Source organism: Molothrus ater, chromosome 13, assembly GCF_012460135.2.
Source record: "Molothrus ater isolate BHLD 08-10-18 breed brown headed cowbird chromosome 13, BPBGC_Mater_1.1, whole genome shotgun sequence".
NCBI lineage: Eukaryota > Metazoa > Chordata > Aves > Passeriformes > Icteridae > Molothrus > Molothrus ater.
This window is the reverse complement of record NC_050490.2, coordinates 7,868,071-7,893,130: the sequence shown is the minus strand read 5'-3', so window position 1 is coordinate 7,893,130 and position 25,060 is coordinate 7,868,071. Positions and strand designations below refer to the sequence as shown.

The following is a 25,060-nucleotide window of genomic DNA, read 5'->3' as shown; positions in this document are numbered from 1 at the left end:
ACATAAATCGTGTTTATGGCTGCTGACTTTAGGTGTAGACTAATGACTAATTAAGTGTAACTGAGTAACATTTTCCCATAAAGCAAACGCTCACCAAATGAAAATTTGAAGGATATGGTAAATTAAATAACCTCTTATTGGAGCAATATTTTTTTTTCTAGAGGCTTAGGAAAAAAGACCAAAAGAGAAGGGGAAAATACTCGTAAAAATATCCCAAAACTCATAAATCATCTGAGTTTTTCTATAATGTAATTAATGAGTGAATCACTGTGAATTTGTAAAAATCAGCGATCAAGTATTTATTGTATACTTCATTGCATCTCTCCATAGTAGCCATAGGATAAATCACTTGGTTCACTCTTTATGCATTATTAGTATCCAGTGCTGAATGCTACTACTTGTAGGAAAAATCATTTCATGGTTAATCTCTGGTACCACTGAGGTAGAAATAATGTTGCTGTACATCCAGAATAGCCAGAAATGTACAGATATAGTTAAGCATAAACTAAAGTGAACAGCATAAAATTGATTAGGGGCATTTCCAAAACAAGCAAAGTGGAGCAAATATTTCTTTTAAAAGCAACCAATTAACCCCAAAACCTAAGGAAGTACAGCAACAGGTACGAGGATCTTTCCTTTTAGAAGAATATTGATTTGTCCTGTGATGTTTGTTTTCTCTGTAGAACTGTAAAACAATCATTGAACAAAGAGAAAAAATATTACATTAAAAAAGGCAACTAAAAATCCATTATTTAGATGTATAATAAGCCATATATGTTTATTTCTTTCTACCTTCATATGCAAGCAAATAGATGTCATGTATACCTATACAGGAAGGGATATGCTACCCACAAAACATTACTAGACCTACATAGATTGTATTGACAAATTTGGGGTGGAATATCTTGTTCTAAAGTGTTTGGCTTTAACAGTTCTTCCTCTTTTCTAATGGTTTGATGGTTTGGGTACTGTAACTGCTGTGTTAAAAGGAGATATATTACTAAAACTGGACTTCATGGCCTGCAGCCACTAGCAAATTTGATTTTTATGTAATCATTAAACTGATATTAACTAAAACAGTGGTTTACGACAGTAAAATGCATATTTATTTTTCAAATGGATGAAAAGTGAAAAGAAAGCTTCAATGTGATAGTATTAGAAGTTTCTTAATGCTTGAAACATCATGAGCATTAAATGGTCTCTTAAAAATGTAACTAATCTTTCTTTCCTGGTTTTCCATACAAACAAACAATTGCTGAAGTATAAATTAATTTGAGGTGATCAGTTTACAGCCATTTTTCCAGTAATCTGTTTCATTATTCATGCCTAGATAACAGAAAAAATGATAGACAAGCATAAAATTATTTCTAAACCATGAAAATTTCCACCTCCACCTCTTGGGTACAGGTTATGAACTCCTTAAATTAAAGCCATATTTCCATGCGTAGCCATCTGTTTAAACAGATAGGTTTTTTTATATATACATTATATATATGTATATATTTTACATTTATATCTATTTGGTATATATTTTTATTTTATATATATATATTTTATGTATATATTTTACATTTATTTTCTGTTGTGATCATTCAGTGAGAGAGTCCTCAAATTTAAATTACAGAATAAGTAAGCATTACTGATTTTCTATAACATTTTATTGCTTCTTATTTACTGCCAAAACAAATAAGGTCCAAATGAAAAAAAGAGGCATTTAACAAAAGATGTCTATCATATGCAAGGCTTTTGGCTATGAACATCCCCTGGTTCCCAGCTTTCAGAACTGGCAGATAATTTTCAAAATATCAAAAGACATTGACATTATAATTAGTGATTGGTGGCTTTGCATTTAATTATTATTCATAGGCTGCTCTCTAAACTGAAGGTGGTTTAAGTCATGTAAACACTTGTGTGTTCCAAAGGCAAGGTAAAAGGACTGTTTACATCAAAACCTATGAACTAAGAGGCTTCCCTGAGTCTGAGCTATTTTCACATATTAAAGAGCATTCCGCTGAGCTCTTTGGCCTCCTGGACAGCTTTGTTCTGCTTGAGTTACAGAAAGCAGTGTGGGTAGGAAGGTATTCAGCTTGAGGTGATGTTTACTCTTGTATAATAGAGAAGTCATTTAAAACTGTAAATAAATGTTATTAATTTCTATAATTACAGTAAGGCAGATTTTTTCAGTGAGAGTCTTATGTAAAATTAAACCCTTTGTGTACCAGCACAGTGCTGAGAGTTCATTCCACTGTACCCCAGGCTTAATTCTCATCTGTCACTCAAACTCACATGCTCATTGATGATCCTTCCTGCTCTGCTGCCCTTTCCTATTTCAGTTCCACCCTCTTGCCTTTCTCAAATGTTTTTCCTTCAGGTCTTCTGTGGCCTAAAACTATTGCCCTTGATTCCATTAAAAGTAGTACTTTAAAAGACTATTTTAAAAAAATATTTCTAAATAATTTTAAAGACTGTTACCATAGCTCCGTACAGCAGAGGAAACGCAAACAAAATTTAAAATCAGAGATGGAGAATGCTAAATCTCATATATACAGTGAATTTGAAGTGCAACCAATTTTTATGGGCTTTTTTATGTCTCTATAACTATAACAACTTTGCAATTCTTACCCATTTAATTAGTATATTTTAAATTTTTTGAGTAAAAAAGTGGAAAAGAAGGTTAGTTAGCAGTTAACAATATAGAGAGAAAATATTTTACTTGAAAGAGATTGAGAAAAAGGACACTGAAATAACTGAGAAAAATTTAGGGAATTGAAGATTGTGTCAGAAAAAACCCCAATTAATTACATATGAAATTGTTATGAAGTCTAGTATGGAACCAAACAGATTTATTTTGCAAGGCAATTTGCAGTTCAGAAGAAGTGATGGTGAGCTGATGTGACATGTTGATGTACATTTTCTTTCCTAAAGTTATCCCAAATAGATTTTGGTAAGTTATTTTTGTTTGACTGGTTTGGAAGTCAAATGCTTTAATTGACATCCTGAAGTTCTCAGTAGAATAAAGTTTTTTAGTAACTATGAAGCATGCATGGTTGAATATCAATCTTTGTGGCACATCTGCAAGCCGGACTCTTCATACCTAGCTGGGTTTGTACAAATGTGCAGGATTAAGGCTGTAGGTAAGTGAGGATGAGCTGCTGCTCCCAAGGGAGGGGCAGTGAGGCAGGATAACACAGCAGGGCAGGGCCAGGGCAGGCAGTGCCCCAGCCCAGTACCCCAGGCAAGCCTGGGAATGGCAGCAAGGGTCAAGCAACAGTGCAGAAGCCTGTGCTGATGGAACAGCTCCGAGGCCTAACTGGCAACTCCTGGAGCTCGGGGTCAGGGCCAGTGGTGCAGCCAGGGCAGGGCACAGCAGTGAGCACCGGGCAGGTCCATAGCAGCACAGCTGGGTCAGACAAAGGTCTGCAGTGAGTCCAGGACTGGGGGTCCTGCTCAGTGGGTACATAGGCAGAGCTCTGCTTGAGCCAGTGTTCCAATCTAGGAATGAGACAATCTTGGAAGAACTTCCAGTGAAGGAGGAATAGTATCTAGCTCTAGCACAAAACATACAGCCAAATTTTATGTCCTGCTGTATATATGAAAGAACCTACAAAACCCAATTATAAAATGGATTACACATTAAAATAAAATGCAAGTATCTTTGGCACATAGCAGAAATTACTTTTGGTTTCTTCCAGTACTCATCCCCACCAGTCCATACTGTTTAGCTTCTTCCAGTAATCAGATCTTTTGAGTCTTATCAGTATTTTTACAAGAGTCTGTTTTGTTTTGGTTATTGGGAGTGTTCTGAAGATTGTTTTGCATCCTGATATGAGCTGATACTGAGCTTTAATTGGCTCCCTTATTAATATTCGTAGTTTTATATTGTTTGCTATGGTGACAACTTTTCAAAATAAATGACAAGTCATTATGATGCTCCCTGAGATTCTGTGTAATGTAACATTATTCATGATAAATTCTTTAGGCTTGAAAGGAATAGGAAAGGCTTTTGAAGTTTTCTTTTACCTAGATTTAATGCCTTCTTAAAGGTTTCTGATATCATGTAACTGTATTAAGTCTATTACTGTTATGCAGTTATCTTATCTTGGGTTCCCAAAAGGTTTACTTGCTATAAAGGTTAACACATTTTACTTAGATGTTACATAATAGTAAACTTTTTAAGGTAACCTTGTTGGCTTCTGGGAACTAGTTTATCTAATTAATGCTTATAGCTGTGTGTAAAAGATTGAAAAGATTCAATCTCTGTGAAAGTATTCCCTTGAAACTACTAGAAAATTTGTTCATTTACAGAAAAGCTAAAATAGTTGTCAGGAATCAATTCTTCTGCAGAGAAATTCCCTTTCTCTGTATGACTTGAACTCTAAAAACAACAGCCATTTCAGGTGGGAACATAAGAGCTCTACATAAAGAGCTACACAAAGAGAGAAAAGAGAGTTGCTGTGGGAAAAGCAGCAAATGTTTATGAAAAGTTTGATTTGGACTCCTACTGCTGTCATATTTCATCTATACACTGCTACCCTGAATGATACCATTCTATTCAGAAGCAGGGTGAACTTCACTGGAATTAGTTTATTATACTTGCCTAGCAATTTATTTTGTTTGTTTATTGCATGCATATTCAATCAAATACATTTATAATACTGATTTTAATGGCTTTTTAATAAAATTGAAATATTAGGCATTGGTTATGAATAGAGAGATTCTGTATGAGAAAATTGAGCTTAGTTGATTGAAGAAATATGCCTCTCCAGTAAATATTGGGGGGAAAAATACAGACACTTGTATTTTTTGAGTTGGGTATATTAGAAGAAAAGAAAAAAATCAATGATACAGTATTGAAATAAGAGAGAAATTGGAGACTAACAAATAGCTGCATAGTGCAAATCCAGGCAAAATCTGGACAAATTCACAAAGTTTCCCTAAGTGTCAGATAGACATTGTTTGCTTTCTGGGAACAATCCAAGATGACACTTTGACAGATTCAAAATTGATTAAAAGCTGCAACTTCAGTGGACAGCAGAACAATGTCTTGATAATGTCTTATTCACATCAACATGTGTTTCCTTGTGTCACCTGTCTCCTGCCATAGCTTTGGTCTTGTCAATCAGTTTCTGTCCTAATTGCATGTTCCTTTTGTTCAGATAAGCATCTTGCAGTTTGGAAATCACTAATGTAGCTACTGCAGCACTGAGGAGATAATGTATCTTGCAGGGGTTTGTCAGGTAGCAGCATCGCATTGTAATACCTCTAAGTCCATCAGAAAAACCTGGAAGTTACTTTGTAAAATGTTGATTTACTGTCTTGGCAGGCCTTAAAAAATAGAATCTTTCTCCAAAGCTTCTGTTCTATGGCAACATAGGGGGAAAGATGAGTTATTATCTACTGGCACTGCATTAAGTGTACAAGATGAGTATCACAAGCTGTAGTTTTGATAGATCTGAATGACAGTTTACAATCCAGTTCATAGCTCTGAGTAGTAAGAATTGCAATTTTAAAAGTTTAGGTATGGATTACTGTAGTTGTGGTGGCTCTTTTGAAGACTGTTTAATAGAATTGAATAAATTCCTCCAATCATAATGGAAACAGGATTTCACCCTATCTTACAAACCAAATCTTTCAAGAAAGGGATATATTAATGTTTGGGAATAATAGTTAATCAGATAACAAGAAAATCCCACAGTGTTAAATCCAAAATGCCTCTACATATTTTGAAGTAGAAACATTTGAAGTGGCCTAAAATAGAGTAGTTATTAGTTCCTTTTCCCACTACTCATTCTCAGCTACACAGAAGAGTTTCCTATTTCTCTATCTGTGATGGAAAAGAATTTTTTTTAAGGTGATATTGTAAGTCAGAACACTAAAATAATATTACTGCAAAGTAACTGTTAAAGCAAGCTGGGACTTTGTGAATCAGTTTTAGCAGAGACAGCAGCATCCCTTCAACAAGTCATGCTATGGTCAGGCTTCAGACCCATCTAGGAGTCAAAAGACATGAGGGAGAGGAAGGTATTTTCCTTGCACCAAATTTTTAATTGTGCCCAGGGAGGGGAGTGGTGGTCAGACTGCAGTAATTGGTGGCTTATCTTTAGCAGCTGTACAGACTTGGCTCAGGGGTATTTCTAAGAGCAGGCAGGGACAGATCTTTTTCTTCAGGAAGACACGAAGATCAACATCAACGTGAATTATGCCTATGAAAATATTGTGAAGAACTGGAGGAAAAATTTGAAATGGGAAAAAAATATGAGTCCTATTATAAGGGTTAATGGATACCTTTGGGCTTTTTTAATTTGCTCTATAGGTGAGTCAAAAGTTGTAGCTCTTATAAAAGACTTAAATTCTTAATAATTAGGTAAGTAACCTGTAAAAGAGGGCTGGAGGAAAAACTGAACTAAAGGAGATATGTAAGTATATTTTAGTTTCTGTTCACGCATTGCTAAATTTTTGAATCTGAATGGCTAGAAAACAGATGTTATTGTTGTATTATGTGTTTTAGGCACTTAAACAAGGTTATCTCTAAGAAATCAGAAAGTGTTATTTTATTACTGTAGTAATCTTGTTCTCGAAATTCATACATCTAAAATTTAGTACCTTGTCCCAAAGAAACTAGCAACTTGTAATTTTAGTTTCAAGAACCACCAAGAACTCAGAACTGTAAACTATTTTAAGTGAAAGCAGTAATATAAATGTATGATTGAAGATAATAATATAGCTATGGAAACTTAGTATTTTAGACAATAAGAAAGCAAAATGAAAAGAAAAATGTGTGCTTAGATTTAAAACTAAAATTTTACTGTAGGGATGAGTGACTGGTTGCTGACCTATAGTAAGTTTTATTCTCTGCTTATTTTAGTTTAAAAATTAAATTTTCAAGAGCAACTTGAACATCTGTAAAAGGGAACCTGTGTAGGGGTATTATTTAGTGCTACCAGAAGAGGTATCTTGGAGGAAACTTTGCTTTCTTTTGCCACTAACACACAAAATAGCTATCTGAGGCAGTTGGATGATACTAAATTGTATTAATCTGTGCAAGAGTTAGTTTTTTTAAGTCTTACTGTGGCCTAGATAACTGTGGAATGCCTAGATCTCTTAATTTTGCTTTGCAATTTTACCACATCATTAATTTCCTTTAAATGTGATTATAGTGAAGATGGACGAGTACTGCTTATAGTTCTTACTGTTTTACTAAACTGCTTCTTATTGCACAGCTTTTTAATAATTATTCTTTTTTCTATACTGTATAATTGAGGCCTATAAACATTTTAAAATTGAATTGCAGTTTTATAGTCCAGTAACCCTTGATGGGATACCATTTCTACAGCTCCATATCCCAGACATATTTTCCAATAGGACTAGTGTGTCCTTCTACCAAGGGCATGAATTGAGTTGAAAGCCAGTGTTGTAAAGCACCTTGTTTTCAGCTGGAAACTATTTCAGTGCAATCAGCTTCAGCTAATGACCAGTGCTGGAACAAGGACAGCTTTTGTAGCCCAGGTGTATGGAATATTGCTCACATGGCTTTGGCCTGTTGCGCGAGACTGTGGTAGCAACCTCACCAACAGATATTCCTGAAGAACTTGTTCTTTACACACTGCAGTCTAAATGAGTAGCAAGTGTATAAATCCTCACAGAAATGTTTGGGGGTATGTTACAGACTTACTTCCAATGCATGCTAAATTGTGCATGTTACAAAAGTTACAGCACTGGAAATTATACACATGAAAGTACCATTCTTGTATTCTAAAAATCAGAGAAGTAGATATTCATCTTTCTGTATTCTTTTCTATCCCCCTCCTGAGCTATAGAAGAATGCAGAATAAAACTCAAAAATTATCAGCCTTGTCACATATTTGTACAAGAATGACCATTACTGGAATATTCTGAAAAGCACATTTAAAGGAGAAAAAAAACCCCAAACTTTTTTGTGGTAGTGTACTATCCAAGTATAAGTCTGCTTGATATGTCCATTGGAGATTGATTTAAGCACACAATTTTAGTTTCAGCCTGACTGTTGCCAGCGGGGAGTGAAAATTGCCAAATAAAAAATGTCATAATAGAGTGTAATTATTTCAATTTTTCTTCCACAGTTTGTTTCCAGTTATATTCAAAGCTGATGAAATTAACTTTAGTGATGAATGCATAGAAATGAATGCAGATGTTCAGGATTGCTATTACAAACAGATCAGCATTCAGAAGATGTCATTTTTTGTCTGTATGTGGCCACACTACAACTGCTCTATAATTAATTGCCTTACAATGAAGCCTGTAGTGAGATTAATTTTACAGGAGGTGCCATGAAAATGCAAATCATCACTGAAATGCTAGGGCAATTTTAATGTATTTGGCCAGCAAAATTAAGAGGGAAAACATCTATTAAATAAAAGTGTCAGTGTAACTTTTGTTTTTTATTAAAAACCCTTAGCTTTTGATAAACCAGACTGAGGAACCTTTCTGTTTATCTAGCCTGTGCATTCCTTTGCACATACCTGTCATTGGTTGGTAAACCACTGCAACAAGATCGGTTATTTTGATCCTTCTGGCTAAGAGATGTGAAAATCTGCTGAGTTTGATGCACAGTGCATCAAAACTTTGACCTGGGCTGCTCGCTGAGCTGACCAGATCTGAATATTGCTGTACTGCTCCTGAGGTGTCTCTTGTAGTTCTCATCTTGTTGTTCTTGTGGCCTGTACAGCATCAGAGAGCACAGCTGGGCATTATGTTGTAGGGGTGATGAATCAGTATGATTTTCAGGCACTCTTAAGGCATTTGTCATTTGTTTTTAAACTTTTTGTTGTTCAATCGCTGGGAATATTATGCTTTTCTAATTATCAGATATGATAATACAATCGATGGGATGCCCTTGTTTTTCAGCTTAATGCTTGTGTGAAGTTCCCTAATCTGCTGTTTATGTTGTTTCAAAAAATTATAGTAATGCATTTGCCTGGCACATATGTTCCTTGTGACAGTTCAGTTAGCAGGACAGATGATTCCCAGCAGTGTCTGGTGGGCTTTGTTACCTGGAATTCCTGTAAAGCACATGTCATCAGAAGCTTTGTTCAGTATTGAGAAAGCATTTTTCTGCCAGGTAACTAATTAGTTTCACTAAATCTGAATAGAGCATTAACAACCAATTGTCCAAACTGGACTCATCACTGTGTCAGCAGGAAGTGGCTAGGTGGAAACTGTTCCTTGCTGTGTCTGTCTGTGCTGTTTCTAAGTGGCATATTCAACTAAACAGACTGCTCTGCTCAGCAGTCTGATCATAGATTGGTGACTTCATAAAAATACTACAATCCAGTTAAACCAGTTTTTGTCCCCCTCTCTACATTATGCCTCAAAACTTAAGGATACTCTTTTCCCTACTTACTTTTAGTGAAGGCAGAGAAAGCTGTTTCTCTCTGTTCCCTCTGAATCAGCACTGACAACCCAATCTCCATCTGACCGTGAGGTTAACTACCCTGGTAATCCCTAAGGTTAATTTTTACCCAGTATTTCCAGTCTAGTTAACAACTGCAGGGTGGGGCAGACCAATTACTACTATCACTTGGTTGATTTACCTGAAAACAAAATCCAGTTGTGGAGAGGGAAAAGGCTGGACCTGCAAACATGCGGCCTCAGAGATGAGGGCGGAGGAAGGCAAGCCTCTTCATACTTAGTTTGCATCATGTGCATTCAGCTGTGCATATCAGAGGGAACATTTTTCTCCTCAAATAAAAGAGCACTGTTCCAAAAGTCCAAGATAATTAAATAGTAATGTGTTAGACCAAGGGATGGCACTGATGTATAATATAAATATACTGCAAAAGCCTCAGTTAGTAAACAGGTTTCTACTGTCCTCTGTAAATTTTATGTGTAGAATTTTACTGTATAATTTTTATTCTGCAACTTTACTGGTATTGTACAAGGTAGTGGCTTTTGAATTACTTAGAATCTTGCAGGAGAATTACAGAATCTTGTGGAGTCCACACTAATTATTTTAACCTGTGTAACCTGTGCTTAACAGCCATTAATGGAATTAGTATTTTTCATTTTAAACCAACATTCTTCACAGGTGTGGTGAAATAGCTGAATAATGAGCCCTAATTATAACTGGCCTGTGCAAGTGTGCAACTTCTGTGTCAGGGCAGCCAAATATGCAACAGATTGTATTTCAAAGATTGGTTGGAGTAAATGTTAGTTTTTGTCTGGCGGTACTTTTTGGGGTAGAGGGAGTATTGTTTTTATGTTATTTGGCTTCTCAATAACTCCTTAAGTGCAGCAGGCAAAGACTTGGTGATAGTGGCTCTGCCTCACAAGGATAGGCAATAGGCCTTTACTGAGGAAATTCATAGGTTTCCTTTTTTTCACTGTCTTGGTGGTTTGGATTTTGTTGTTGTTTTCTGCCTCTCCTCCTGCTATTTGATGTTAAAGACTTGGTAATCCTGATTTATGAGCCACTATAACTGGGAAATGTATTCCTTTGCTAATGTTCTTTTACACCCTGATAATATGAGGAGCAGGAGTTGTGTCTTTTCAAGCCAGTAGTCAAGTCTTTTCAACTCTTAGCTTTAATGGAAACCCCTGTAATCCAAAGGTGATATTGTGAGTTAGCGATGGATCTGACTTTGATCCACTCATCCATAGATTTATCAGATTTATTTTAATTATTTATTTTCTTACTTTTCTGTTCTGAGTACTTTTTTTTCCCTCCTTTTCTTCAGGAGAAATACAGACCAAGGTAGTGGAGGTAATTTTGCAAGAGCAAGATGGGCCAGGGCTATCCAGAAGGTAAGAATGACTCTTAAAACTACTGATGTATCACTATAATTTAAAAAATTTTCTCAGTGTCAAGGAGAATTTGAATTCATGTAAGCAGGGCCTGAGGATGTGACTGCCAAGTTTCTGGTACTTCAGACAATTTCTTCCATTGGTTCTTAAATCTGCGCCATTCCGTCATCTCTGGATTTTTTTTTTATTCTGAAGCACAAAAAGGATGAGAGTTTGAGACTTTCTTTAGTCTCAGAGGAGTGACTGCAGTCTGGCCATCTTACAGGTATTGCATATTAATCCAGATACCATAATATCACACAGCTTTGTCTAAATAATTTTTGATACTTAGGAGATCAGTACTTCATTGATAATTAATAAAAATTGTTTGATGAACATTTTCTCCCAGAAAAAAAACTTGTAAATTCTACTGATGATATCACTGCCTCAACATGGATTTTTTATTAGGTGTGATAATTAAGGGAAATTAATGTGAGCACTTGGTATCATTATTGACCATATAAAAGATCAAGTATTTTCTTTCTCACTGTTGCTGTTAAACTGCAAACCACTACCTCGCATCAGTTGTTGGGAATTCAATGTTGTTAGTTTTTACCCAGTCTTCCTGCATGGACTGTAGTGCAGATAACTTCTGAGAAACGCAGCAATTGTCTTTGGTATGTACCTGTGAGAAACTGAAGAGTCACAGGCTTCCTGTTTCATTTGTGTGTGGGCCTTTTGGAAACACTGCTTATTCTCATGTGTGCTGTAAAATATCTCTTCTGTGCTTTAATGGCACAGCCAAACTAGTTTCCTGTAAATATGAGTCAAACCCCATCTAAAATTCACCTTCGTCAGTCCATTTTGAGCTGTTTTTTTCCTGCTCTTTGGGGACCAAGTCCTATTTCTTTTTTACTGAATTCTCTTGTCTTTATGATAATCCATAGACTGTGCCTGTGTGAAAAGAGTGGTGGGGGAAATCTGTTTATACTGGGGTGTTGTGGGAAGAGTATTTACCTGATTGACGTGATCTCAGTTTCTGCATCCAATTCTGTCACTGGTTTGATCTTTTCCTTTTTTCTGCCAATGGTAGCTCACTGAAGGAGACAGGCAGGAAGAATCCTGGTCTCTAACCAAACATAATGGTCAGACAAGTCAAATAGTCCAGTTTTTTCTTGCAGACAGAGGTTGCAATAGCCTTAAGATAAATTCTTCTGTGAGGAGTTTTCCTTCAGTGTGTGCTTAATTGCCTAGTCAGTAGGATAAAGTTATTTCTGAGTTTAAAACCAAATAACTAATGCCATACAGTCAGCAACTTTGACTTGATGAATTAGCTGAATTTTGTTCAGATGTTAAAAAGTATTTGAATAAAGCAATAGTAGAATTGCATTTCTTCCCACTGCTGTTCTTCAAAGTAATTTTGAGGTCAGGAATTAGAAGATGGTAAAGTAAGCAAGTTAATATGCATGAGCTGGAATCTTGGGCTGTCACTGTGCCATTAAGTCGTTTTTTGTAACAAAGTAGTCAAAATATCTTGGTGCACTGAAATAAGAGAAGATTGCTCAGCAGCTAATCTAGCATCAGTACTGGGCTGAAAGTTGTTGGCAAAGTTATTGTGCAACTTTTAAGAATTTGAAGATCGGGTGGATGGGAGATGTAAACACATACCTCATGTGAAACTCTTTCTGAAGAGGGAAATTTCTATAAGTATTTAAAAGGCTAATTTAATTCCTGAGTAATTATTTCATTTTATTCATGACAAATTAATTTAGATAAGGTTTTTCTTCTGATAAAGTTATTGTCCCTGAAATACAGTTATGTCTTTAGTTCTTTACGCTTCAACCTTGTGGGTTGCCTTGGACTTTTTGCTTTGTCTTTTCTCTCTGAAGATAAACTGGTTTTCAGAAACAGTACATTGGTATTATCTCAGCATTGATTTAGCACAATTGATGTGATATTAAATGCCATTTTTTGCCCAGAAACTGTGAGATGTATGAAGGATGAATTTCTGCCAATGCTTAATCAAAATAAACTTTGCACTTGCAAATGTTATTGGGGCTATAAAAGGCCATCAGTAAAAAGAAACTCTATGCAGCACAACAAGATCAGAAGATTAAACAATCCTGACGTATTTTGAAGGAGATACAGTACTCACATAGCCTCATAATGGAGGCATGCAAACAGATAAATTAAGTAGTATTCCACAAAAAGCAGTCTCTTTATGTAGGTGACTGCTGTAAGATACAACCACATGGACAGAGCTGTATCTATAAGGAGCTGGAAAAGTAAATAATAATCTTTAGTAACCATAAGATAGATTTTTAGGCATCAAAGCAGGCCTAGATAGGGAACCAGTCCCTGGAAGCTTTTAAGAACAGAGGAGTAACAATTTTTTTGTTTTTTTAAACTATTCTTGGAGGTTTAGGAAAGTGGCTTTAGCTTGGAACAGGGGCAGGGGGTGTGTAGTTTGTTCAGGTTGATGGCCTTCAGGTATTTCAGGTGAAACAAACATGAATCTTACTGTAATAGAAAATATATTTGTGGCTTAGATTCCAGTAATAATATTTAGAATGTATGCTTTTAGTAATAATCTATGGAAATATGAAATTGAAATAAGCTATTCTGATCAGATATGAGATGACAGCCCAGTGGTTTTCCAGAGGCATTGTAGCTGATGAATATTTACTCAAACATTGACTAGATAGGAGAAGTGCCAAACTGTTTTGGAGACTGTTTCTTTTTAGATAATGAATTGCCTTGGTGCATATTTGAAATAGTAATAGTTAAGCCTTCTTCAATACATAAGATCTAACAGTGCTAAAATAAAAGCTTTAGGGAAATCCGTCCTCTCTTTGAGAGGAGGGAGAAATTGAGAATTTGAGGTGAAATTTAACGTAAATAACACTTAAAATAATATAAATATAAAAATTAATAGCTTTTTAAAAGACAGTGCAAAACTAGATAGGGTCCTCTAATTGTGCTTCTGCTGATTGATTAAAAAAATAAAAACCACAATTCTTTTAAAATGATCCCATCCCAGTGTCTAGTTTTCAGTTTCATATTCACTGTATTCCAGGAACATTGAGGCTTTTATTATTTGCCTTAGTTTTCTAACAGCTTTGAAATAAGTGCTATGAAGTACTGACAACAATTATGTAAAGATGCACTGGGAGAGTTTTTTTTCTTGTAACTCAGTGTCAGCCATGAGTACAATCAAATGGGTTTTCCCCTCTCCCCCCTCCTACCCCAGTTGTATGTGTCACTTTGATTATATCTCTAGCTACTAATCCTTAGTGAAGTAGAGACTGTTTTGCTGCTGAAATATATTGGAATAAATAAATGTCACCTCTCTGAGATGGATATGCTTTTTTTTATTAAATACAAAGCATAGTAATTCATTCCTAAGGCTAACATTAAGCAGGATAGTACTCATGTAAGTTACCCTTTGTATCATTCCACAACTTTATTTATTGACAACAGTGAGTGTTGGAGACAAAAAAAACAGTGACATAGTGGCACTGTTGTATTGACTGGTTTTATAATCTGGAGATCAGCAGTGAGAGTGACACAGATCTGCCTTGGTAAATCTTCCTAACATACATTATTCCTGACTGCACAATGAGCACAACGCATCCATAGCTCACTAATTATTCAATAAATTAAATATATTGGTGTGTTCCAAAATTTAAAAAATATTAGGTAGAATTAAATAGTCACTGTGGATTGTTGTAATGTGGTTCTTTGTGATTTGTGGTGAATTACATGATGGATGCAGTGGTGATGCCCAGTATGAGAGCGCTCACTAATAGAGAAGTTATCAGCAGCTTCATTTTGTCAGCTCTATTGATTTACTGTCTTATTCAGAAACAGAACTTGATAAACTAATACTAAAGCAGATATTACACAATGACAGCAGTGGGAATTTAAGGCTGGGAAAGCAGAAATCATTCTTTGTTTAGGAGCCACAGGGCTATGAGATTAATGCCAAACTTCTCTTTAAAAGTTATCTATAGACCCAAAGAATTTTTTTTCTTTTAAAAAGAAATCTTTCAGTTGAAAAATCTTTTGTATTCCAAGTAATGCAAGCATGTCTTGAAATGAAAACAAACAAGTATTTCCTTTTCATAAAGTATTAGTAATAGATATTTTGCATCCTGATTCACCTAAAAAGTAATTATTATGTTCAAGTGGCAATCAGCATTTTTACTGGGTGAAATGACTGTCAGCAGAGAAGCTGCTTTTTTAGTTTTTGGAGTTTATTTCAAGGATTAAATATTTAAACAAAAAGTGATAAACTGACAATTGGAAAACAGAAATGAAGTGCACTTTTCAATTAAATTAATTCATCATAAGTGTAAATTTGCTAAGCTGCAGATATTTTTGACAATGATTTGAATGTTAATTGGTGCATGAGGAAAATCAAAATATACCTGATAAGTTAAAGGAATTTCTGGGATGTTTTTGCTTTATAAATCACATTTTTAATATATATATGGTATGTGAAGAAACTTACTAGTGGGTAACATCAAGCAGTCCTACTTCTATAATAGAAAGAATTTTGACTATCTTGTGTCTGAGTTCTGAGTTTACATGAAGAAGGTGAAAAGGTCAGTGTGGGGCAATTGGACCAATAGTCACAAGATCACTTCATAGTTTCCTTTAAGGCTTTCAGAAAGTGGTGCTAAGAAAGTTTGCTTTGACAAAAGGATAAAGGCAGAAGTTCAAGATTGTGTTATGTATCAATTCTGAACAAATTGATTTTTATTTCTTCTATTTCCTATCATTTTAGGTGAACTTTGTTTTTCCTTTTCCCTCTGAAATGACAGCTCTGAAAGTTTCTCAGGGAGAAATTATTTCAAAATTTGATATAATTGTGATGAAAATAAAACAGATGTCATTTTATCTGACCAGAGTTACAGTTAATTTAGTTGAAGACTTACTATAACTTAGATCTTCCTATGGTATTGTGAGTTTAGATATTCTATTTTACTCCCTGTCCTTCCTGCCTTAAATCTATGTGAAAGCTGAAAATTGTTTTCTTCAATTAATTTAAGGCATTAAGTGTTATGGACCCTGGGAGAAACCTTTGTGAGCTGCTGTATCATTGTTTGAGGATTCTGTTGGCCAAGCTCAGAATAAGAATTATCACTGTTTTTCCCTTTGAAAGGTGATATATAATGGCTCACAATAGAGGATAAAAAAATCTAAGCTTTTGCTTTTGACCATTATTATAGAAAATCAACAAATAAATGTAATGTGCTCTCTTCCACAATTAAACTTCAGTTCTCTCCTTTGCTTCAGAGTTCAAAAGGGCACCATGGTAACATTTTTTTCTCTTCCTGCTGTTTCAAGTAACCATGTTTTAGCATTTTGCAGATTGTATTTGAGACTGATGTTAAATTATTTATTACTGATTTCATTGGTAACCTGTGGCTAATTTGCTGTGTTATAGAATTATACAGCTCCTGGTGCACATTTGTGATTGAATTATTGAGTGTTTTGTGAGCATTTGAGGGAATGCTTAAAAAAATGCTTCCAAAGACTGAAACTCAACAGGGTTCTCATCAGAGAAAGTTTACAAGTGACATTGGATGTTTCACATAAAGCAGGAAAAATAAGCCAGTTAGTATGAATCAGCTGGACTGATCTTCATGGGCACCCGTCTGTGGAGGCAAAAGCTGCTTTTTGGAATGCAGTGAAAATAAATAGGATTGTGAAGGCAAGAATGCATTCCATTAGAGAGGATTGGGATCGTTAGTTATAAGGATTGGCAGAGAACCTCTCAGTGCAAAAAAGGGAAGCAGGCCCTAGGGTGAGGAGAGAAAAATACTGGGATAACCAGCAATCATTTCAGTGGGAGATGTAGGATAGGGGAGAGAGCAGCCAAGAATGGAGCGCTGATGAACTCTGTATCCTAGCACAAAGAGTGGCAGGTCACACACTGAAAAACTAATGAATTCTATTGATGGAATCCAAGCAGTAGCTGGAGGGAGAAGGCTTAGGGGAAAAAAGATCCAGGAGAGTAAATTGCCTTGCTTCTCAATGCATTATAAAAGATGTGACTTCACAATTGTTGCAATCACTCATTTTCTTGAATCCTTGCAGCATCTGCCTTAGAGTTCCTACCTCATCACTATGGATCTTTCTTGTCATCTACCTCTCTTTACCTCTTTTCAAATTTGCAGGGTTGAATGTTTTAATTCACTACCAAATTTTTTTTTCAAGTTTGGAGGTGTGCTCTTTTTCTAAATCTTCCTATGCTGCTGCCACTCTTGATAAGTCTTGAGATGGCTCTTAATTAGCACCTTTAGTAGGACTATTAAATATATTCTTGAGTTTAAGTAAATGACTGAGCATCGTATTGTATGGAGATGCTGTAACTCTTCCACTCTGTCACTTCTGTTTCAATAAACTTTACCCTATTATGGTGGTTTAACCCCAGCCAGCAACTCAACCCCACAGAGTTGCTCATTCATTCTCCCCCATTGGGATGGGGCAGAGAACCGGAGGGTAAGAGTGAGAAAACTTGAGGCTTGAGATAAAGGCAGCCTAAAATCAGTTCCCCACATGAGAAGTGGCAACTGAGTCAGATTGTTCATTTTTAAAAAGTTTTAGCAAGGATTCTATGTTCTTAGACAAAAAAACTAAAACAGTTTCTAGAGTGAACACGTTCCTAGAGAAAAAGGATGAATAAAATAGTCATAAGGAAAGAACACAATGGGGAATTAAATTTCAGAGTTAAGGTATATTGTTCTTAAGTTACTACTTCAAGTCCATTACACTTGTTTAAGTGCTTGATAAATCTGAATGGGGAGAAATCTCACTTTTCCCTTCTGGGTAAAAAAAAAAAAAATAAAAATTATTGGTGTTTCTTGATTTGTTCTTCAGTTATTGTTGGGCTTTTGCCCCTGTATTTGCTTTTCAGCTATGATCCCGTTTTATGATTCTGTCTGAAATCAGGGCCAAATTTTGATTAAATTGTAGCTGGCAAGAAGACATTTTTACATTGGTTGCTTGTTGCCTGTTAATTGCTATTTAAAAAAAATGTTAAATGTGATTTATTTCACTTAATAGAATTCAATCTGCATAGTTTTATAAACATAGAAATTGGTTTTTAAAAAGTCTGGAAAAGTTTTCATTTGGAATAAGAAGTAGCTTTAGCCTTCTGAACTTCAGAATCTTCAAAGTGTTTTTCACAGTCATTTGAAGTACAATTTAAACCAGCTCACAGGTGCCTCATGAAATACAAGAGCAGTTATTTTCTCTTTCCCCTTCCTATTGCAAGCCCTCCTTTCCAGAAGGAGACATTGAGCTTGACAGTAAGGAAAAATGATCAGTGTAGAGAAAATAAAACCCTTTATGGAGAAGAACCTCCAGAACCCAGTGCGTGCCTCCCAGCGGAGCGGGTTCGGGGCGGCCGGCAGGGGGCGCGCGGGGAGCGGCCAGCCCGCCCCGGGCGCGGCCCTGCGGCCGCTCCGCTTCCCTGGGGCACAGCAGCGCGAGTCGAGAGCTGCCCCGCGAGACGCTTTCTAATTGACGGATGGGATTCCGGAATTGACAGTTACTGCCTTTCTTTGATAAACGGGGAGATATAACCATCCCTTAAGCAAACTGGCAAGGTGATGTGCAGAACAAAGATAGATTAGTTGTGTGACAGCTTTTCCCACTTTCAGGCTGAAATCCATCATGAAATACAAACTATTCAAAAGTAGTTCTCTCAGTTTACATCTGTCATCATTCAATATAAGTATTTTACAGTAGAAATAGTCAAATAATATCTAAAATATGCTATTTAACCCATTGCGCAAAAGTAATTATGGAAATTACTGAAATATTTTCAATGGACAGACTTTTATTTCTGAGAATTCAAAGAATCATCTCTGAAAGTCACGATTGAGTAATCCTGGAAATAGGCACAAAGAATAGCTGCTTTCTCCATGCAGGCTTAGAGCTGCCCATTGGGGTTTGGGTTTTTTGTTTGGGGTGTGGTTTGGGCTTGGTGGTGATAGTGTTTTCTTTGTGGGGGTTTTCATTGTTTTCTCCATTAAGCTACAGGGTTTGGCTGGAATTGTGTAACAAGTTGCAACAACTCTATGCGTGCTGTATACGTACATGTAATTACACGTATTTTTTCTCTTCCTTCTATGACACCCTGTTTGGGAAATAGAGTAAATCAGTGTGAATCCTGAGAGTTCAAGGGCAGCTTCATCAACTTGTCAGGTTACTGCCAAGTAACCACAACAATGCGTAGGGCCCACACACACAAATTGCTCTTTTGTTTTACTTTTTCAAAACCTGGTGTGGATGTTTTCTCAAGATGCACAGGAGTTTCATTCCAGTCGCTGACTTACAGCTATCTGGGCTTCTAAGCCTGTGAGAATTTCAGCTGTAACTCAGAATTAAAACATCTGCTCATAGATAAGAGGTTGATGGCTTTCTAGAGTAATTCTATGTGAGGAGTGTGTGAACAGAAGTACAATGTAACTTTGTTCTGAATTTGGGTAGCTTCACTTGTGAGTAATCGGTATCATTACAAACACCATATCTCTGGCTTGGAGAAGTTCCACACAGAACTTTAACTCCAGGGAAGACAAGCTGTGATGGGTTCTGAAGGTCTTTGGATTCATGTTTACTTTTTTATTTCCTTCTGAAATATCAATTGAATAATGCATCTGGTAAAGTAAAATGTCCTACTTATGATGGTTTATCAAATAAGTTGAATAAGTTCACCTTCCAGCTGAAATATTCAGCATGTGGTAACACAATACATGAGCATAAACAGAGTCAACACTTAGGAGCTTCCTTGAAGATGGCAACATTAATCCAAGCATTCTGAGTTAATGTTATTGGTAAACATATTTTTTATTAAATGACGAAACCTTACATTTTTGGGAAACAGTTCCAATATTTACTAGTTTTACTGTCTGTAGTCTTAAGGCCATTTGTTTCATCTTACTGAAACAGGTATTACTAAGTGTGTGACTACTGCAGGTGGGCATGCTTGACTAGGCAGCCTGGTTTTTCCTTTTTTTCATCCTTATATAAGCAGTCCTGTTGATGTTGAGAGGATTTATTTTTGCATTTTGTGTAGTTAGGGCTATAGCACTGACTATTGATATCAGTGGAATAGTCCTATTGTGCACTTACAAGAAAGTTTTATTATATTTATTTTTTGGCATGTAATATGGCAGTTTTAAAGAATAAGTTTGATTCGGTTTAGACAGAGTATTGAGTAATGGCTGCAGGCTAATAACTGCAGTAAGATTTTAATAATCAAGCATTCTTTCATCTGTTCTTAACTATAAATCGAATTAATGGTTTGTTTATAGGTTGCATTTATGTCAGCAAGACATAATAAATATAATGATCCATAATTATTTTTAATGATATGCAAAAAACCCAAATTATTAATTTACAACTTTACATAAGAGATCTGATTCTAGAATTTTTCTGTTTATAAATTGTATGTAAAAGAGTCCCAAGATGACAGTACAAACAACAGTACAAGGATGCTGAAAGTGAAAGCTATCACCAATAAGTTTTAACTATCACTAGAAATTGTTAAACAGTATTAAGTGCTGCCTTTTACTCAACATATCATTCAAAGAACGTATTCTTCTGCAGAAGAATTGCAAACTTCTGCTACAAATGTCAGTTCTTACAGACGATCCCAAGTTTGAGGGTTTAATTTTTAAACAGAAAAGATACATACTTTAATATTCACTATGGCATTCCAGTCATGCTGTTTCCCAAGATTAAAGAGGATAATCACATACCTGAGGGTTTATGCCTGTACACACGTTTTGTGAAACATTTACACTCTGGCTGTGTGTACACTCTGTAGAATGCTTTTATATAGGCTCATTCTGGATGCATTTCTGTAGTCCTTCATGTGTCAGTTTTAAATATATTTTCAATACGTGTAAGGCTGCATGTGGCCTTACACTGCTAAACCTGTTAAGATTTGGAAAAACACCTGATGTATTCTGTGCAGGATAATTTACTAACTGCATGTATAATAGTAATCCATTCTGCTATTTGAATTGCAGTAAATGAAAAGGCTGATTCCTACTACCTAGACATTCACTGGGGATATAGAAGTGCTTTTCCTGGAAAGTGAGTGATGTATTTCTTACGTGGAGCACCCTTCAATCACCGTGGAATGATAGTAGTTATGTAGGGTATTTAGTAGATTCATTACAATTATTATCAGCTGTTGATGAAAGCAGTGCTGTCAGAAACAGCTACACAATCGTTTCTGCGGGTCGTGTCAGACTGATCAAGAAAAGGTTAGGGCGGAACACGGCCCTGCCGGGCCAGAGCCGCTGTGTCCCGCTGTTCCCCTTGCGGGCACGGATGCGCACCTGGCAGCTCCCCCGACGCACTGCATGTGTTGTTCCTGCGAGCGAGGCTGCTCCGGGAGCCTGAGTGGCTCTGCGAGCAGAGGGGCTGCCTGCCACGCAGGAGGGCTGTGCCTATTGCAGCGGGTGCTGCATTCGGGAGCAGCGGCAGGAGAAAACAGCAGCGGGGGAAGTTCCCGGCACATAAAGCCACAGGATGATTACTGTTCTCTCGTGTTGATGTTGTTTTTGAGCCGGAGTAGGACGCTGACTCCTGCTCTGCTATTACAGAGGAGAAACAAACCTGAGCTGCAGAATGAATTAGTAGCTAACATCACGATCCCTCTTAGCGGTTAGCACAAGTTGTAGGAGGGGGAAAAAATGGGAGAGGAAGAAAAAAAATCCTATTTAATGCTGCCTAGGGAATACCGTGGAATTTAGAACAGATACCGTTGCAGACTAGCAGCATGCCTGACTGCACTTGACTTGAATCACTGGGAAGCAGCCTCATGTTGTACCATTTAAGGCTGAAGGAAGAACGGCAAAATAGTAATGGATTTGTGTACAGTGTTTCTGCATAAATGGAAAATAATATAAAGATGGTGGTATGTAATTTGTGTTTTATTTTTAAGAAGAATTTAATCCAGGTATGTATGCTCTTTGTATTTTTGTCTAGTCTGCATACAGTTTTCTGTTTCCTTTGTTTCCTTTGCTTATTTTCATTCTGAATGTACCTCCTGCTGTTCTTGCTAATGCAATGCATTGATTTGTAACTGATTTGCTTTCTAATGCTATAATGTTGATGAAACTGTCTGGGCTTGTGGAATTAACACTTCATTAAAAACTGGGGGAGGTTATTTTGTAAGGTTGGTAACTTCACAGTGTAAGTTGAGTAAGACAGTATGGTGTTGGATTTTTCAATGAGTTGGTATGTTTAAATTGATATTAAAATATAAACAAAATAATTATATGAATACACGGTGAAAATACCGTATGTTTTGCCTATTTATGTCAGTACCTTTCTCCTAATTTGTGACAGGATTAGTAATAAATTGAGCTTTACGGATGCTTATGTATTTCTGGGTCTTGATTAATCTCCAAGATGAACACCCTGCAGCTTTCTTTTGAAGAGGCAGCTTGCTTAGACTACGTGTTTGATTCTGTTCCACAGCTAAATCTATGTCTTAGAATACCCTCTATTACATACCTTCTCTAAGCCACAACCTAAAAACCACCATAACTATTTCATACATTTTTGTCCATAATTTTAACTTCAAGAAGATAACATTAGTATTTTCCTTCTGCAATTTCAGAGGCCAATAGTAGCTGAAACTAATTTCTTACTATGAGATTTATGGTACATTTTGCTTTAAGAGGAAGAATTATGCAGATATAAAAATATGACTGCATTCTTTAGCTCTCACCTTTCTTCAGTCACCTGCCTCCTTTTGCGCTTTATTATTAATATATTCTTTCATCTGACATGTAATAACTGAAATAGAACACAAAGCTATGTGCTCTTAAACTAAGGACACTGATAGTTGTCTAATGTCTAGTAAAAATATATTAAAACACTTAATGCTTATTTGATTGTTCATTAGTCTTGAAATATCTTAAAACATTCTGTTGCATTTGTAATTTCAATGCAGCCCAGTTAGAAGTAAGATTTTTTTTTTTAATAATATGTTGATCCAAAAAGGTTTAATATTACTTCCAGCATCATAATACTGTTGTTAACCCCTGGCTGGCAGGAACTCTTACACCTTAAAAACATTCATTGGTGTAACATCAATTGCTTTCTGATGTGAGAATAAACTGTCTGTAAAGTTGTAGCTATTTTTCACAGAGAGGGTGACACTATACTTGTTTCCGGTTGGTGATTATATAAAATAGATGCCTTTCTTTAGCGTAATACACAACTATGATTTGGGTAATTGAAAATGTAAGGTTACTTGACACATACAAATGTTCCAAAAGTCAGTGGTTAATCATCTAAATCAACAAACATAGTGAGAGAATGCTGTTAAGTCTAAAAGCACTAAGATGAATGAAAAGTAGAATTTAAGGTTTAAAGCATGTTTCATTCATCACAAATTCCTTTTGTAAGGGATATAATGTTAGGAATTATGATTATGAATTAAGATTAGCTGTCATCTCAAAGAAAAAAGCCATGATGTAAGATAAATGACAGTTCTTTAAGGTGAGTATGCACAACTTGGAGAGTTGCATAAAGGTTTTGTCACTATACCATTTGCTTGATCCTGCAGTGATGTCAGCACATTACCATAATGACTATATGTTGCTGTGAAAACACTTAGGAAATCTCAGGTAAAGTACTGAGATTCCAGAGTGTTACACAGTAGGAGAATACTCATAGCTCAGAACATCTCCCGATTCACTAAAGTATCAATGAGGATTGAAAAGTCCAAATTTTCATTTAACTGTAGTGTTGTGAAAATCCAGGAAGAATGTAGTATAATAGCTTCTGCCTTGTGAGACCATTACATCTCTGAAGCTCTGGAGCCTAAAAATTCTTTGGCACCTAAGAAGGTTGTTGCATTGGTTTTGTTTTTCTCATTTTGTCATTCCCTTAGGTTGGTAGCAGAGGTTCTTGCTTTCAGGTACAAATCTGAGTATCACACTTGTCAGTATATTGAAGCAAAGACAGCAGAGGGGTTTTTTAATAAAGTTTTTATTAAATTTAGAAAAATATTTATTGTCTACCATCCTTATCAGTGAATGTCATTTCAGGTGTTAAGCATGGTTTCTATCTGTGTCTGCCTACTCATCCTAGTGTATGTTGTTGTCAACAGTACTTGTAGTCATTTGTGCTTGTGGTATTTTTCAAATCAAATATCACAGACAATTGCTACCATTTTTCAAATGAAAGAGTACTTCATCAAAAGATTTCCTTTTCATAACTTTTTGTTCTAAAAGTTTGATTTAAGTATTCATTTAATAGATTTTAGAAAATATGTAAAATCTCTGTGTGCAGAGGAATGGAATCCAGATGGATATAAGTATTCATTTAATAGATTTTAGAAAATATGTAAAATCTCTGTGTGCAGAGGAATGGAATCCAATACTTTGCCCATAGAAAGTTGTTCTCTTACTTGTAAGTAATTAAAAAATGTCCCCAAACGCTCAAGAAAGAAAAAATTCAAAGCTGTAGAGTGATGTAGTGCACATGTGGTCACTGAGTTAATGGTAAACTGTCCAACAGAAATCTAATTCAGGGCAGTGAATTGCCTATTCCAAGGCTCAGGCAAGTACAGTTGGAGGATTAAAATTCTTACCTGAAAGAAAATGGGATAGGGTCTTTTTGTTTGTTTGTTTGTTTTAATTATCTTTTCTGAAGGAATTACTATCCTGAAAAGTTGCTGAAATTTTTGAAATGTTAGTATTAGAAGAAACTTTGAGTGCACGAAGTATACTGTAAATACAGTCTCTGTATATATGCTGTGCTTCAGTGTAAATTAAATCACTTGGGTTCCTAGGGTGTAATGTTTAAGGGACCCTCTATTAAAACCCAGGCAAAACTAGGGACACAACTGAGATTAAGTCAAAATTTATGTTGATACTTTCTGGTTTTTAATAGGCACTAAATAGGTTCTGATTATTATACAGTAGCTCTTTTATTTATGGTCATCTGATATAATAGCAAGCTGGTAATAGTCTAACAAAGCTAATATGTCTGGTACTGACTTAGTTATACAGTAATCTCCATATAGTCAGCAAATAACTTTTCCCTCCCCATGTTTTCCATTCCTTTAGTAGTCTGCATTTAAATAGAAATGAACTATTTGGTGAAATTGTCTCAATCTTAGCAGGTTTTGAACTGAGTATTGACTAAAAACAAGTTTTTGTATGGGACACCATATATCATGTATACAGCTGTAAGAGGAGAAAAAGGTCATTATTACTGCCTGGTTATACACTACAGTGTAATTTTTTCTTTTTTT

General features: G+C 35.9%; 1 protein-coding gene across 1 annotated transcript in view; it reads left to right on the top strand.

Moving 5' to 3' along the window:
* The first annotated feature begins 21,269 nt into the window (after positions 1-21,269).
* UNC13C (unc-13 homolog C) overlaps positions 21,270-25,060 on the top strand; it is a 131,350-nt gene continuing 127,559 nt past the window's right edge. Inside the window, exon 1 of the mRNA XM_036389812.2 lies at positions 21,270-21,745. The gene's annotated coding sequence lies outside the window, so the exon portion shown is untranslated. The remainder of the gene's footprint in view (positions 21,746-25,060) is intronic.